Source organism: Sminthopsis crassicaudata, chromosome 3 (assembly GCF_048593235.1).
Source record: "Sminthopsis crassicaudata isolate SCR6 chromosome 3, ASM4859323v1, whole genome shotgun sequence".
NCBI classification, from domain to species: Eukaryota; Metazoa; Chordata; class Mammalia; order Dasyuromorphia; family Dasyuridae; genus Sminthopsis; species Sminthopsis crassicaudata.
In genome coordinates, this window is record NC_133619.1 from 652,377,471 (window position 1) to 652,388,529 (window position 11,059).

Consider the following 11,059-nt stretch of genomic DNA (forward strand, 5'->3'; position numbering starts at 1 on the left):
AAGAGTCCATAGCGGGGGGTTCTGGGAAATGTAGTCCGAGGAGCAGAAAAGACTGCTGCGCATGCCCTGGAGCAAGGCCACAGCAAGCTGGGGAGACTGAGCCTCTGGCTCAAAGTCATACTCAAAGAATACTTAAAGAAACCCCCTCCCCCGTGAGGGAAGCAGCCAGGATAAAAGAAGACCTGGGGGTCGCAGTGGAGTCTCTCCCCACCTGACCTTATCTGTCCTCAGTTCTGGATGCGAGGACAACCTCTGGGTACGGGGGCAGCCCGGGGGGGTGAAGGTTCACGTCTGCCCTCCCCACCAAGGTATCCTACTGTGTGACCTGGGGTCTCTCTCCGGGCCTCAGTTTCCTAATCTGTAAGATGAGCCCCTTGAACCAGTCGGCCTTAGCGTTGCCTTTCTGCTCCAGTCTGCGAGCCTTGTAAAGGGGCAGTGGGGGGGGGCACCCTGTCTGAAGGAGGGGGGTCTTCACTGCTCTCCTGGGCATCCTTCTTTCATCAGTCAAAGGGATCTTCTTAAAACAGGTCTCACCAAGTCAGCGCACCCCCCCAAAACTCCAGTGGCTCCCCATTACCTCCAAGGTCAAATATAAAATCCTACATCAAATGAACAACCGTGGTAAAGAGCTCAGCACGGTTCTTGACATACAGTAGGAGCTAGATAAATGCCCCCTCTTTTCCCCAAGCCCGTTCCCTAGCCAGCTTCTAGCAGCACTTCTTTCTACAGATTATGCAGTTTGGGAACCCTGGCAGTAGACCCTCCGGCTCTGCCCAATGGGTCAGGCCCGGAATGCCCAGAAGGGTCTGGCCCGAAGGCCCGCTGCATGCTCCCCTGTTCTCTGAGGCGCCTGTGGTCTGCTCCCCATCTGCCTTGTGGACCCCCGCCATGCTCCTGTTTGTGGGACCCTCCCACTGGACTCCCCTCCTTTAAGGCAGGGACTGGCTTGTGTCTGCAGCCTCGGTGCTCAGCGTGGTGCCTGACACATCGTAGGCGCCTCATAAATGCTTGGTGACCAAGTCAGGTCACTGGGGCCGTCTTCAAGGAGTTGAGGAGCTACTATGGGAAAGGGGAAATGGGATTGGTTTCCTCTGAGTCCCGAGACTAAATCAGGAATAACTGACGAGAGGGGGGTGGGGATGGGGTAGAGAAGTTGCAAAGAGGCAAATTTAAGCATGGTGTCAGGAAAGGAACAAGCATTTATTAAGCACTGTGCTAAGCAGTTTTGGAAATATGATCTCACTTGATCCTCACACAATCCTGGGAAGGAGGTCTGTTATTCCCATTTTTAGTCTCCTGTAGGTCGTGACTATTGAGCTGAGGCTCAAAGGGATATGGGGGTTCCAGGCGAGGAGGGAGGGCCTTCCAAGTGGGGGGGCAGCCTCCACAGATGGCATTCTGCCTACAGGGAACAGCCTGAGACAGGGAGGCCAGAGGCGCCCATGAGACCTTGCCCCGAGCTCCTCAGCCTAGCAAGGCAGCTGGAGTCAGGCTGCACTGATGGGCTGAAAGGTCAAGCACGACCTGGAGTTTGTCCCAGACGTCAGCCCCGGGAGCCTCTTGGCAGGAGAGTGACAGGAGCAGATGCGCTTAGGGAGCGCCCCTTGGCACTCTGGGAAGAGCCGGATTCCAGAGGTCCCTTGGGATGCTGTTGCCAGAGGCCAGAGGAGAGCTGATGAGGGGCTGAATGGGGGCAACTGGGGCTGAACAGGAACATCTGTGGCCTAGACAGGTGGTCTCCAAGGGTGGTCTCTGGGAAAGAGGTCCGGGATGATTATGTCATATATTATGGAAGAAATAGAGACACCCCACCTAAACCAGAGCTTTTGGGAGGGGTAGTGCTCAATGATTTATAAGAGTATAAAGGGGTCTGGAGACCCCCAAGTTGGTGTAGACATGGAGTTGGATGTCTCCAACATCCCCTCCTCCATAGGCTGGATTGCCTCAGTGGTACTGCTTGCTCTTTTAATGACCCAAGTTTCTCCAGGAAACATGTGCCCATTTTATGCTAATATTCTTGAGGCAGCTGTGGGGGGGGGGGGTCTCAGTGCATAGTGCTGGGTCTGAGTTCCAATCCAGCTTTAAACACTTTTGTGTGATCCTGAGAATGTCACTTAACCCGTCTGTCTCATCAAAACGAGGAAAATCATAGCACCTCCCTCCCAGGGTTGCTGTGAGAATCAAATGCAGTTATACAGGTACGGAACCCACCATCATCCCCCATCTTCCGGTGGCTTTGAGTGACAGAATGTGACCATAATCAAGGAAACACTTCTCGGGCAGACAACGGACTTCAGAAGACAGACTTAAGGGGTGAACAGCAGTGGAGACCATGGGGTCCAAGAGTGGGTTCTGAACGTTTCCGTCTTGGCTTAAAACGTGGGCACAAAAGGAACTTGGCCAGGGCTGTGGTGAACTTTTAAAATGAGTGAGTCTGGAGCCTTGCAAAGTGAGACCACGGAAGCAGAATGACTAGCTTGGAGAATGGAGGGGGTGGGAAGGTGGGGCTGAGGATCACTCCAGTACAGGGATTGGGGGAAAAGCTCTTTGGAGTGAAAATCCTGGAAAGGAGCCAGCGGCCAAAGCTAGAGCCTTGGAGGTGGGTGGGAGGGGGGTGTGTGCACATGTATTTTGTCTATCTATAGATAATAGATATATCGGATCTGTGTTGAATATATATGTATATATATATATCTGCTGGGAGTTATGCTACCGATATATATGTGTGTATATGTATATATGCACATGAGCACACAAATGCAAAAAGTATCAATTACAGGATTTAAATCGAGGAGTGAATTTCACCTCCTAAATCACTAAGGCTCTACAAGATTTCCAATGAAATAATGGTTCTAGGTGTTAAAAAGAAACACAATAGAAGTGTGTGTGTGTGTGTGTGTGTGTGTGTGTGTGTGTGTGGGAAACAGCACTGAATATTCCAAGGCTTTCTCTCATAGGAAATCTCATAAGAGAATGGTTTGGGTGAAGTTTAATGGAGGCAGATTCAGAGGAAAGTCGTCATTGAAGTAGGTACATTTGAACAGAAATAGGTAATGGAGGAAGAAATGCACCATCAAATTGGATGAAAGTACAGTAGTCAGAGGAGGCTTTCCATCTAGATATCTGCTTTGGTAGCTGTTGCCAAATGCAGAGCTGGTTAAAATTTTCTTGCCTTGATGAAAATTTACTTTATTTTTTATATTTTAGTATTTTCTTTAAAAAAATAATAGCCTTTTATTTTCAAAATATCTGCTATCTTGTATATGTATATGTAACTATCTTGTAGTTTTCAGTTTACATATACATACATATGTATATGTAACATATGTATGTATATGTAACTATCTTGTAGTTTTCAGCATTCACTTTTACAAAACTTTGTGTTCCAAATTTTTCTCCCTTTCTCCTCCCCTAAACAGTAATAGGTTAAACAGGTGCAATTCTTCTAAGCATATTTCTACATGTATCATGCTGCATAAGAAAAATCAAAAGAGAAAAAAATGAGAAAGAAAAAAACAAGCAAACAACAACAAGAAAGTGAAAATATTATGGTGTGATCCACATTCAGTCCCCATAGTCCTCTCTTTGGATGCAGATGACTCTTTCCATTGGAATTACTCTGAATCATCTCATTGTTGGAAAAGCCACATCCATCAGAGTTGAGATGATAATTTATTTTAAAAGACAGAGGAATCAACAAGGGGAATTGTTCATTATTGCCCCACTCCCCCAACCTGATTCTCGCCAAAATCATGGAAATGATGAGGATCGTGAGAGACTTGCATATCCCTTTTTACAATCTGTGACAGAAGAGGATAAGTGAACTGGTCTGAATGCATCCTAGTCATGGAGTGAGGCGAGAGGAAAGAGGAGACAAAAACCTTAAATTCTGCTGGGGAAGTCAGCCCGTAATGGATGGGAATTCTTAGGAAATTCTTGAAACATTCTGAAAACCTGAAGAGAAACAATGTTCCCTTGATGTTCAAGAAAGGAAAGAAAATCTGCTAGTCATAGGACAGTGAGCTTCATTTCAATTGCAGGAAAAATCATACAATTTGCTATTATAATCCACTAGGTTCCTGATGTCTTCTCTCTGCCTGGGTGGTCTGTAGTACAATCTGGTGTATGTCCATTCCTTTCAGCCTCTATTGACCTTTACACAAATACTTTATCTTCTGTTTCTGTCCCCTAGTTCCTGGGTTTTCTCATTCAATTATATTTTCACAATAGATAATGCTACCCCCTCTCTTTATCTAATTATTTTTGGATATTTCTATGCAACATCACATTAGAATCATAATGTCAATTGCACCATGTCAGTGATATTAATTCTTCCCTTCCTCTTTGTATCCTTCCCTCTTTCCCCTTCCTTCTTTCTACTATGTATTACTAGACACAGCTTTCCTACATTACAGCTATTCCCTATTATCTATTATCTAGAACTGGGCTTCTTAAATTTTTTCCATTTGCCACCCCTTTTAGTCTGAGAAGTTTTTATACAACCATGGGCATATAAAATAGTTATACAAATCAAACATTTATTGATAATAAGTCATAATTTTATGGCTCCCACATTTAGTTACATGATTCCATATGGGGTTGTGACCTATAGTTTAAGAAGCTTTGATCTAGAAAAGTGGATAGACATAGGAAGTTTTCTCCCACCTTCTCTTTCAAGCTTAAGGTCCTTTTATCGCATGTAAAACACACCAAACAAATTAATCTTCAGGCACATTCTATCCTTTAACAAGAGTCTTATCACTAGTATTTATAATTTTTATGTTTATAATATTTCTTTTAAACCCTGATCTTTACATCCAAAACACATCAATTTAATAAGCTATTCACATCTCAAATTTGCTGAAATCCTTGTCTTTTGATCAGTAGGAATGATGAAAACAAGGGTGTCTAATATTTTCAGTTTCTTGCCTGAAATTTCACAATTCTTGCCATACCTCCCAGGGAAGCAATTTCTGGGGAAAAGGGTCAGCTATCCCCACCATTTGCCAACCACCACCATTCATAGGAGAGGCAAGCCAGCCTATCTAAAGCATTAAGGTACCCATGGGGGAAAAAGAGGCAGAATGTGCTGATCAAGTCAAACCATCATCTCCCCAAACCCTGCTGGAGACAACCCAGCACCCTGAACCCTATAGCTTTAGGAGCAGCAATGATCCCAGCTTATACCTGCAGCCATTATTCTGAAAAGAAACTCTTAGGGACATACAGCTTGGCAATATCTCCTGCAAGTGTCCCTACAGCCAATGCACATGTGTGTATGTATGTGTATACATTCAATCATTCTCCTAATTCTGCATTCTTCTCTGTGCACACATTTTCTTCTCAAAGATCTACAAGGAAGACCTCTAGATCTAATACTTTACTCCAAATAATCAGAGGTCCTTATTCCCTTTTTTTGGGATATTCCTCCAACCTCCTGACACAAATCATCCTTCTCTTTTTTTATAAATCAGTATTTATTTTTCTGTTGAATATCTAGAATTTTAAAAGCAATAGAAAAAGATTAATAATGCAGATTAAATTTAGAATTGTACACCTTTGTTATGGCCTGCAGAGCTAACTGTTTAACATTCACTAGTGTACTCCTGCCACAAACCCTTTCTCAGGACTCTTATTCTCCAAACAATTTTATAATTATAGTAAGAGATCATTTGCTTATACAAGTACTTTCTTTTCGAGTTACTTGTGTGAGGCCAGATTTTCTTCATATATTTCAACTCAAAACAATATATCAAAATAGACTGAAGCAGATGAAAAATCACACTCCTATTAATAGAAGGCAGAATTTACAGATTTATTAAATATATGTAAAACAATGTCACTTTTCTCACTTTTGCCTTGAAAACAATTTTCACAAAAATAGTGAAATTTAAAGTTCATTATTTTTATTTCTAATATATTAAACCAGAATACATATAATTTGATATAAATACCTCAAACAAAAGCTCTTTGGGTTTTTTAATAATATTAAGAGTATAAAGGGGTCCTGACTGATACAAACTGTGTGATCATTATAGCAAGACATTAAATCTCTCTGGCAACTTTCTAATGCTATAAATTACCAAAAAAAAAAAAAAAAAAAAAAAAATCTGATCTCGAGACAGCTAGGTGGTGCAGTGGGTAGAGCAGTAGCCCTGAAGTCCAGGAGGATCTGAGTTCAAATTTAACTTCAGACACTTAACACTTCCTAGCTGTGTGACCCTGGGCAAGTCACTTAACCCCAATTGCCTCAGGAAGAAAAAGGTTGCTGATCTGCTTTCATGGAAGGTTTCCCTAATAGTAACAAATATCATTCTCTTCTATAAGGGTGGATCCTTTTTCTACCTTTTTCTCTTAAGTTCTTCACTCATTTCTAAAAGGATCCCTTCTTAGTTTCTGATAACCTGCCTTATACAGAGGTGCTACTGAAGTTTCCTTACCTTCTCTTTTGGGAAGGAGGGGAGAATACATTTTATGCTTTGGTAAAAAGCAAACATCACAACAGCATCCATGAAAACCATTATAAAATCTTCCCTTTTCTCTGTTTTCTGGAACAAGATCTTAGGTTCTGACTGGTAGCTTTTGTGGTCCAAGACTTGGGGTGGCTAAGAATGTCTTCTGGGGGTGTGAAATTGTGATGAGATTTATTCCCACATGTATAACTAAAAGTCTGAAATGCTTAGATATCTATTTAGGTAAATTGTGAGAATGCCAAGAGTCCAATCTCAGGATAACTGTTTATACAGACCAACTAAAAATTAGGGTGTAATACTTAGCACAGATCTTTGTATGTAGTAATTTCATAAGAAATGCTTCATTCATTCTTTCATAGCAACATCTGAACCCAGGAATTAGTTGGTTTTTTCAATAAAAACTGGGAAATCTCAGAAATAGTGGATCTTTTGATTTCTGAATCCTTAAGTGAATGGGAACAAATATATAGCCCTATGTCTAGAGCTCTGGATCTGGAATCAGGAAAACTTGAGTTCAAATTTAGCTGTAGACACTTGCTAGCTATGTGACTCTGGCCAAGTCACTTAATTTGTTAGCTTCAATTTTCTCAACTGTTCTCCCTAGGGTTGTTGTGAGGATCAAATGAGATAATATTTATAAAAGAATTCAGTGCCTGGCCCTTCCCCCTTACCCACCTTTGGCAACATATGGTAAACTAGGGAGAGGCTCATTGTAAAAGACTGATCAGAAGGCAAATTATTATTTTTTTTTTTTTTTACCACAACAACTTATGAATTATTTCTGTCAGGAAAAGGGCTGTGATCTCTTGGTAATGGGAAGATTCAGACTGGTACAGAAAAGGTTTAAAAATAAAAGTTTATTTTAAACAACACTTGAGGAATACAAACAGGCAAACTAGAATACAGAATTAATCTCAAAATGAAACTGTAAAATCCAAACTATTTATACTTTGATTTTAAAAGGCAAAATATCATATAAACACTAATAAAATATTACCAATTTATTTGTACTTTATGCTCTTGCACTTTCTTTTCAGTCTCTGCATGTATAGTTTTTCTAGGGTTGTCCTTGCTTTTTAAAAAATACCGCCATAGGCCATGGAGAGTAAGGAATAACCAAGAGAGAATTGAGACTGCAACTAATAGCTCTATGTTAGAATTCCCTGGAGGAGCTCATCAGCACATGTGACTACTTCCCACTCCAACATTTTCCCCCCCTACAATTTCAACTTCTGGGATTTCCATAGTATGTTTTAAATTTAAGAGAGTTCTTGATCATGTTTCATAACTTCTCCTGATACGTCTATCAATTTTTCCTGCCATATGAATTCTCTCACAGCTTTAGGAAATACTGACATTCTTTGAAGGTTTGGGAGAATTTACTTAGAAATGGCAAGCCTTGGCATCTTTATATGGGAGAACTTATTAATACCTCATTACTCTTTCTGAGACTAATCTGTCATTAGCCACTTCTTGTTTGGTGAGTTTAGACATTTTCATTTATGAAGATGTCAATGAATTTAAGTTCTCATGTCATAATTTCAGGCAACTTAAAAAATTTCTTTTACCTTTCTACACCTGTAATTCCACTGCCTTTTCTAGTTTGGTAATTTGATTTTTGTCAATTTTTAAAAAGTTTTTTCATCATCTTTATGGTTTTATAATAATTTGTCAATATGTTTCACATGCATGCATGCATCTACACACACACACACACACACACACACACACACACACACACACACACACTTCTTCATGATAAAGAAAATCCACCACGTAAAAAGACCAATATAATAACCTTATTTGATACCATATCTGGGATCCAGTTTACTGCTTTCTCCACTACGTGGAAAAAGTATTTCTTTATTTGAACTCTGGAATCAACTGATCCTTTCATAAGTTCAACAGCCTTTCTGTGCTTCACCTATGAGGAGTGTGGTAACTGTGTATATTTCTGTTTGTTCTCCTTTTCTTATTATAGAATTACATCTTCCCAAGCTTCTCAGAATTATTCCCATTTGCCATTTCTTACAAAACCATCAACATTCCATTAAATCAATATTCAGCAGTGTGTTCAGCTATGCCCAGCCACTTTTTGTTTTTTTAGTATCACAAAATGTTGCTCTAATATTTTGGTATATATGGGACTTTTCCTTCTTCACAATAGTGGGTTCTCTGGGGTCAAAAGGAAAGCGCAATTTAGTAACTAATCTGGAATAAACCAAATGGTTTTCTGTAGAGGGTCGGAAATCTGGAGAAGTATACTAGAAACAAGGATACTTACAACAAGGTGTTAACTCAGTGGAATTGATGATAATAGTTCTCTAGTTCACATATATCTAGTTTGATATAAATCATTATAATCACTCTAGTTTGATATGATATAATCACTCTAGTTGGCATATACTCAGTATGCTATAATGATGTAATTGTAACAGAGTATTTAAGAGCTTAGAGAATTGGGGACTCAGTCAACCAGAGTGAAAAGACTGTGAAGGAGACAATAATGACTTTAGACTCTATTCCTGATCATCCTCGTGGTGACTATCCTGCTAAGACCAAGGCCCATCTGGAGGACCTCCAGAAAGCTAGCCCAGACATTACAGTTTTCCAGAAGAGTGGAATCAATAGTATGCTTAATTTCCCACTGGGATGATTTTTGCTTCTGACAGTTTGCAAGTGCAAGGTTAAAATTTAGGTTTTATTTAGTAGTATCTTAGGGCATCTTCCTTCAATCAATTCCTTTGCCCACATATCAATTGGAGAATGGCTCTGCATTTTATGCCAGAGTCAACTCCTTATATATTTTGGAAATTAAGTTATCAGATGTTTGGGAAGCCATTCTATGGCTTCTCTTATTCTATTTTGTTCATGAAAAATTTTATCATTGAAATAGTATATTTTATTCCACACTAGGAATAGAATTCTCTGAAGTTCTCAGTGAAATGACTGACTTACTAAATGGCATAATATCACATATTTCAGATGACTAGTTTTTAATGGATCATGGAGGAGCTGCAGTCTTCCTATTCTCACTTCAGGATGAGAGGTCAAAAGCCTTTTGAGTGCAGAAAATATCAAGATGGTACAAAGACTTGGAAAAGACTGCCATGATTAAGAATACAGGGTACATGTTGGGTTTGGACATGTATTGAATGTTGGCGATCTTGACAGCAAAAGAATCATTTGAAGTTTGAAGTTGTACTAGGATTTTTTTGGGGGGGTTAATTAGTTTTTGGAGCTATCTGACATATTAATTTCAAACTCTGGTATTCTAAGTCCTTGTATCTATTAAATAACAGGATATATAAAACAAAAGAGTCAGAAATTCTCTACCACTTTAGCTATGGAGGATGAAAACCCAAATATGGAGGTAATCCATAAATGTTAAATGACAACAATACTCAGATATTCTGCAATTGTTAGAGATTAGAGGACCTAATAATATATTTAAAGGAGCATCATACAGATGTAAGTACTATCAAAAATAACTTGGAACATATTTGGGAGATTGCCAATACCAGAGGTTACAATACATTATAAGTAATGATTTCAGCTGGAAAAAAAAAAGTCCTATCACTTGCCACCTCTGAAATCTTTTTTCCCCCCATCTTATGTGATTTCCTAAGTGTATAAAAACAGAATTGTGTGTGGCTGAGTCATGAGAAACATAAACTATGTGTTTTTCTTATAGATAATATTAATAAAATATCTAATGTTTATATCATGCTTTATATTTTGCAAAAGATCTTTCCAGATAGAATCTCTTGAAGCCTCACAACAATAATGTAAATTGTGGACACTACTAGTGTTATTAAATCCAGTTTACAGATGAGGAACTTGAGTCTCTGGAAGATTAACGGTTTTGATAATGGTACCCACATTTAGAAAGCACCAGGGGCAGGATGTGAATTCAAGTCTTCCTGAGCCCTGTCCAGCTCTCTATTCACTATAGAACACTGTCTCTCTCAATATGAATCTTTCCATTATTAGGATGTCCATATAATTGTAAAGTCACTATAATATCCATCCACAATTCTTTAATAGAGAATCCTTGATCTAGTACTAAGAGCTCTCCAATGTGGCTCCCACCTGTTAGGATTACTAGGTGCTAACTCCCAGCTACCTTCCAAATCTGATTTTGTGCTCTCCATCCTGGACAAATTGGTCTGCAACATACTGTCCATGCAAGCAATGTTCTTTATTCTGAATGCGCCTTTGCACAAGTGGTGTTCCTTATCTAGAATGCACTCCATCCTCACTCCTCTTAAAAAATTCTTAGCTTCTTTCAAAGTATGGTCTGGGTACCACTTCCTCTAAGAATCCTTTCCAGATTCCTTCCACTAGCTGTCTTTCCATCTTGAAATCAATTTGTGTATCTTCCTTACTAGAAGGTAAATTCCTTAGGGGACAGGATATAGCTTGTTTTCCTTATTGTGCCAGTTTCTAGCATACAGTTTGGTGCATAAATGGTATATATTTAACTAATGCTTGTTCAGTTGAAAAACGCTGTTTCAAAAGGGGAAAAAAGGCTTTCAAACAATCAGCAAAACCATGAAACTCCTCTCTGGGATGAATTCTTTGAT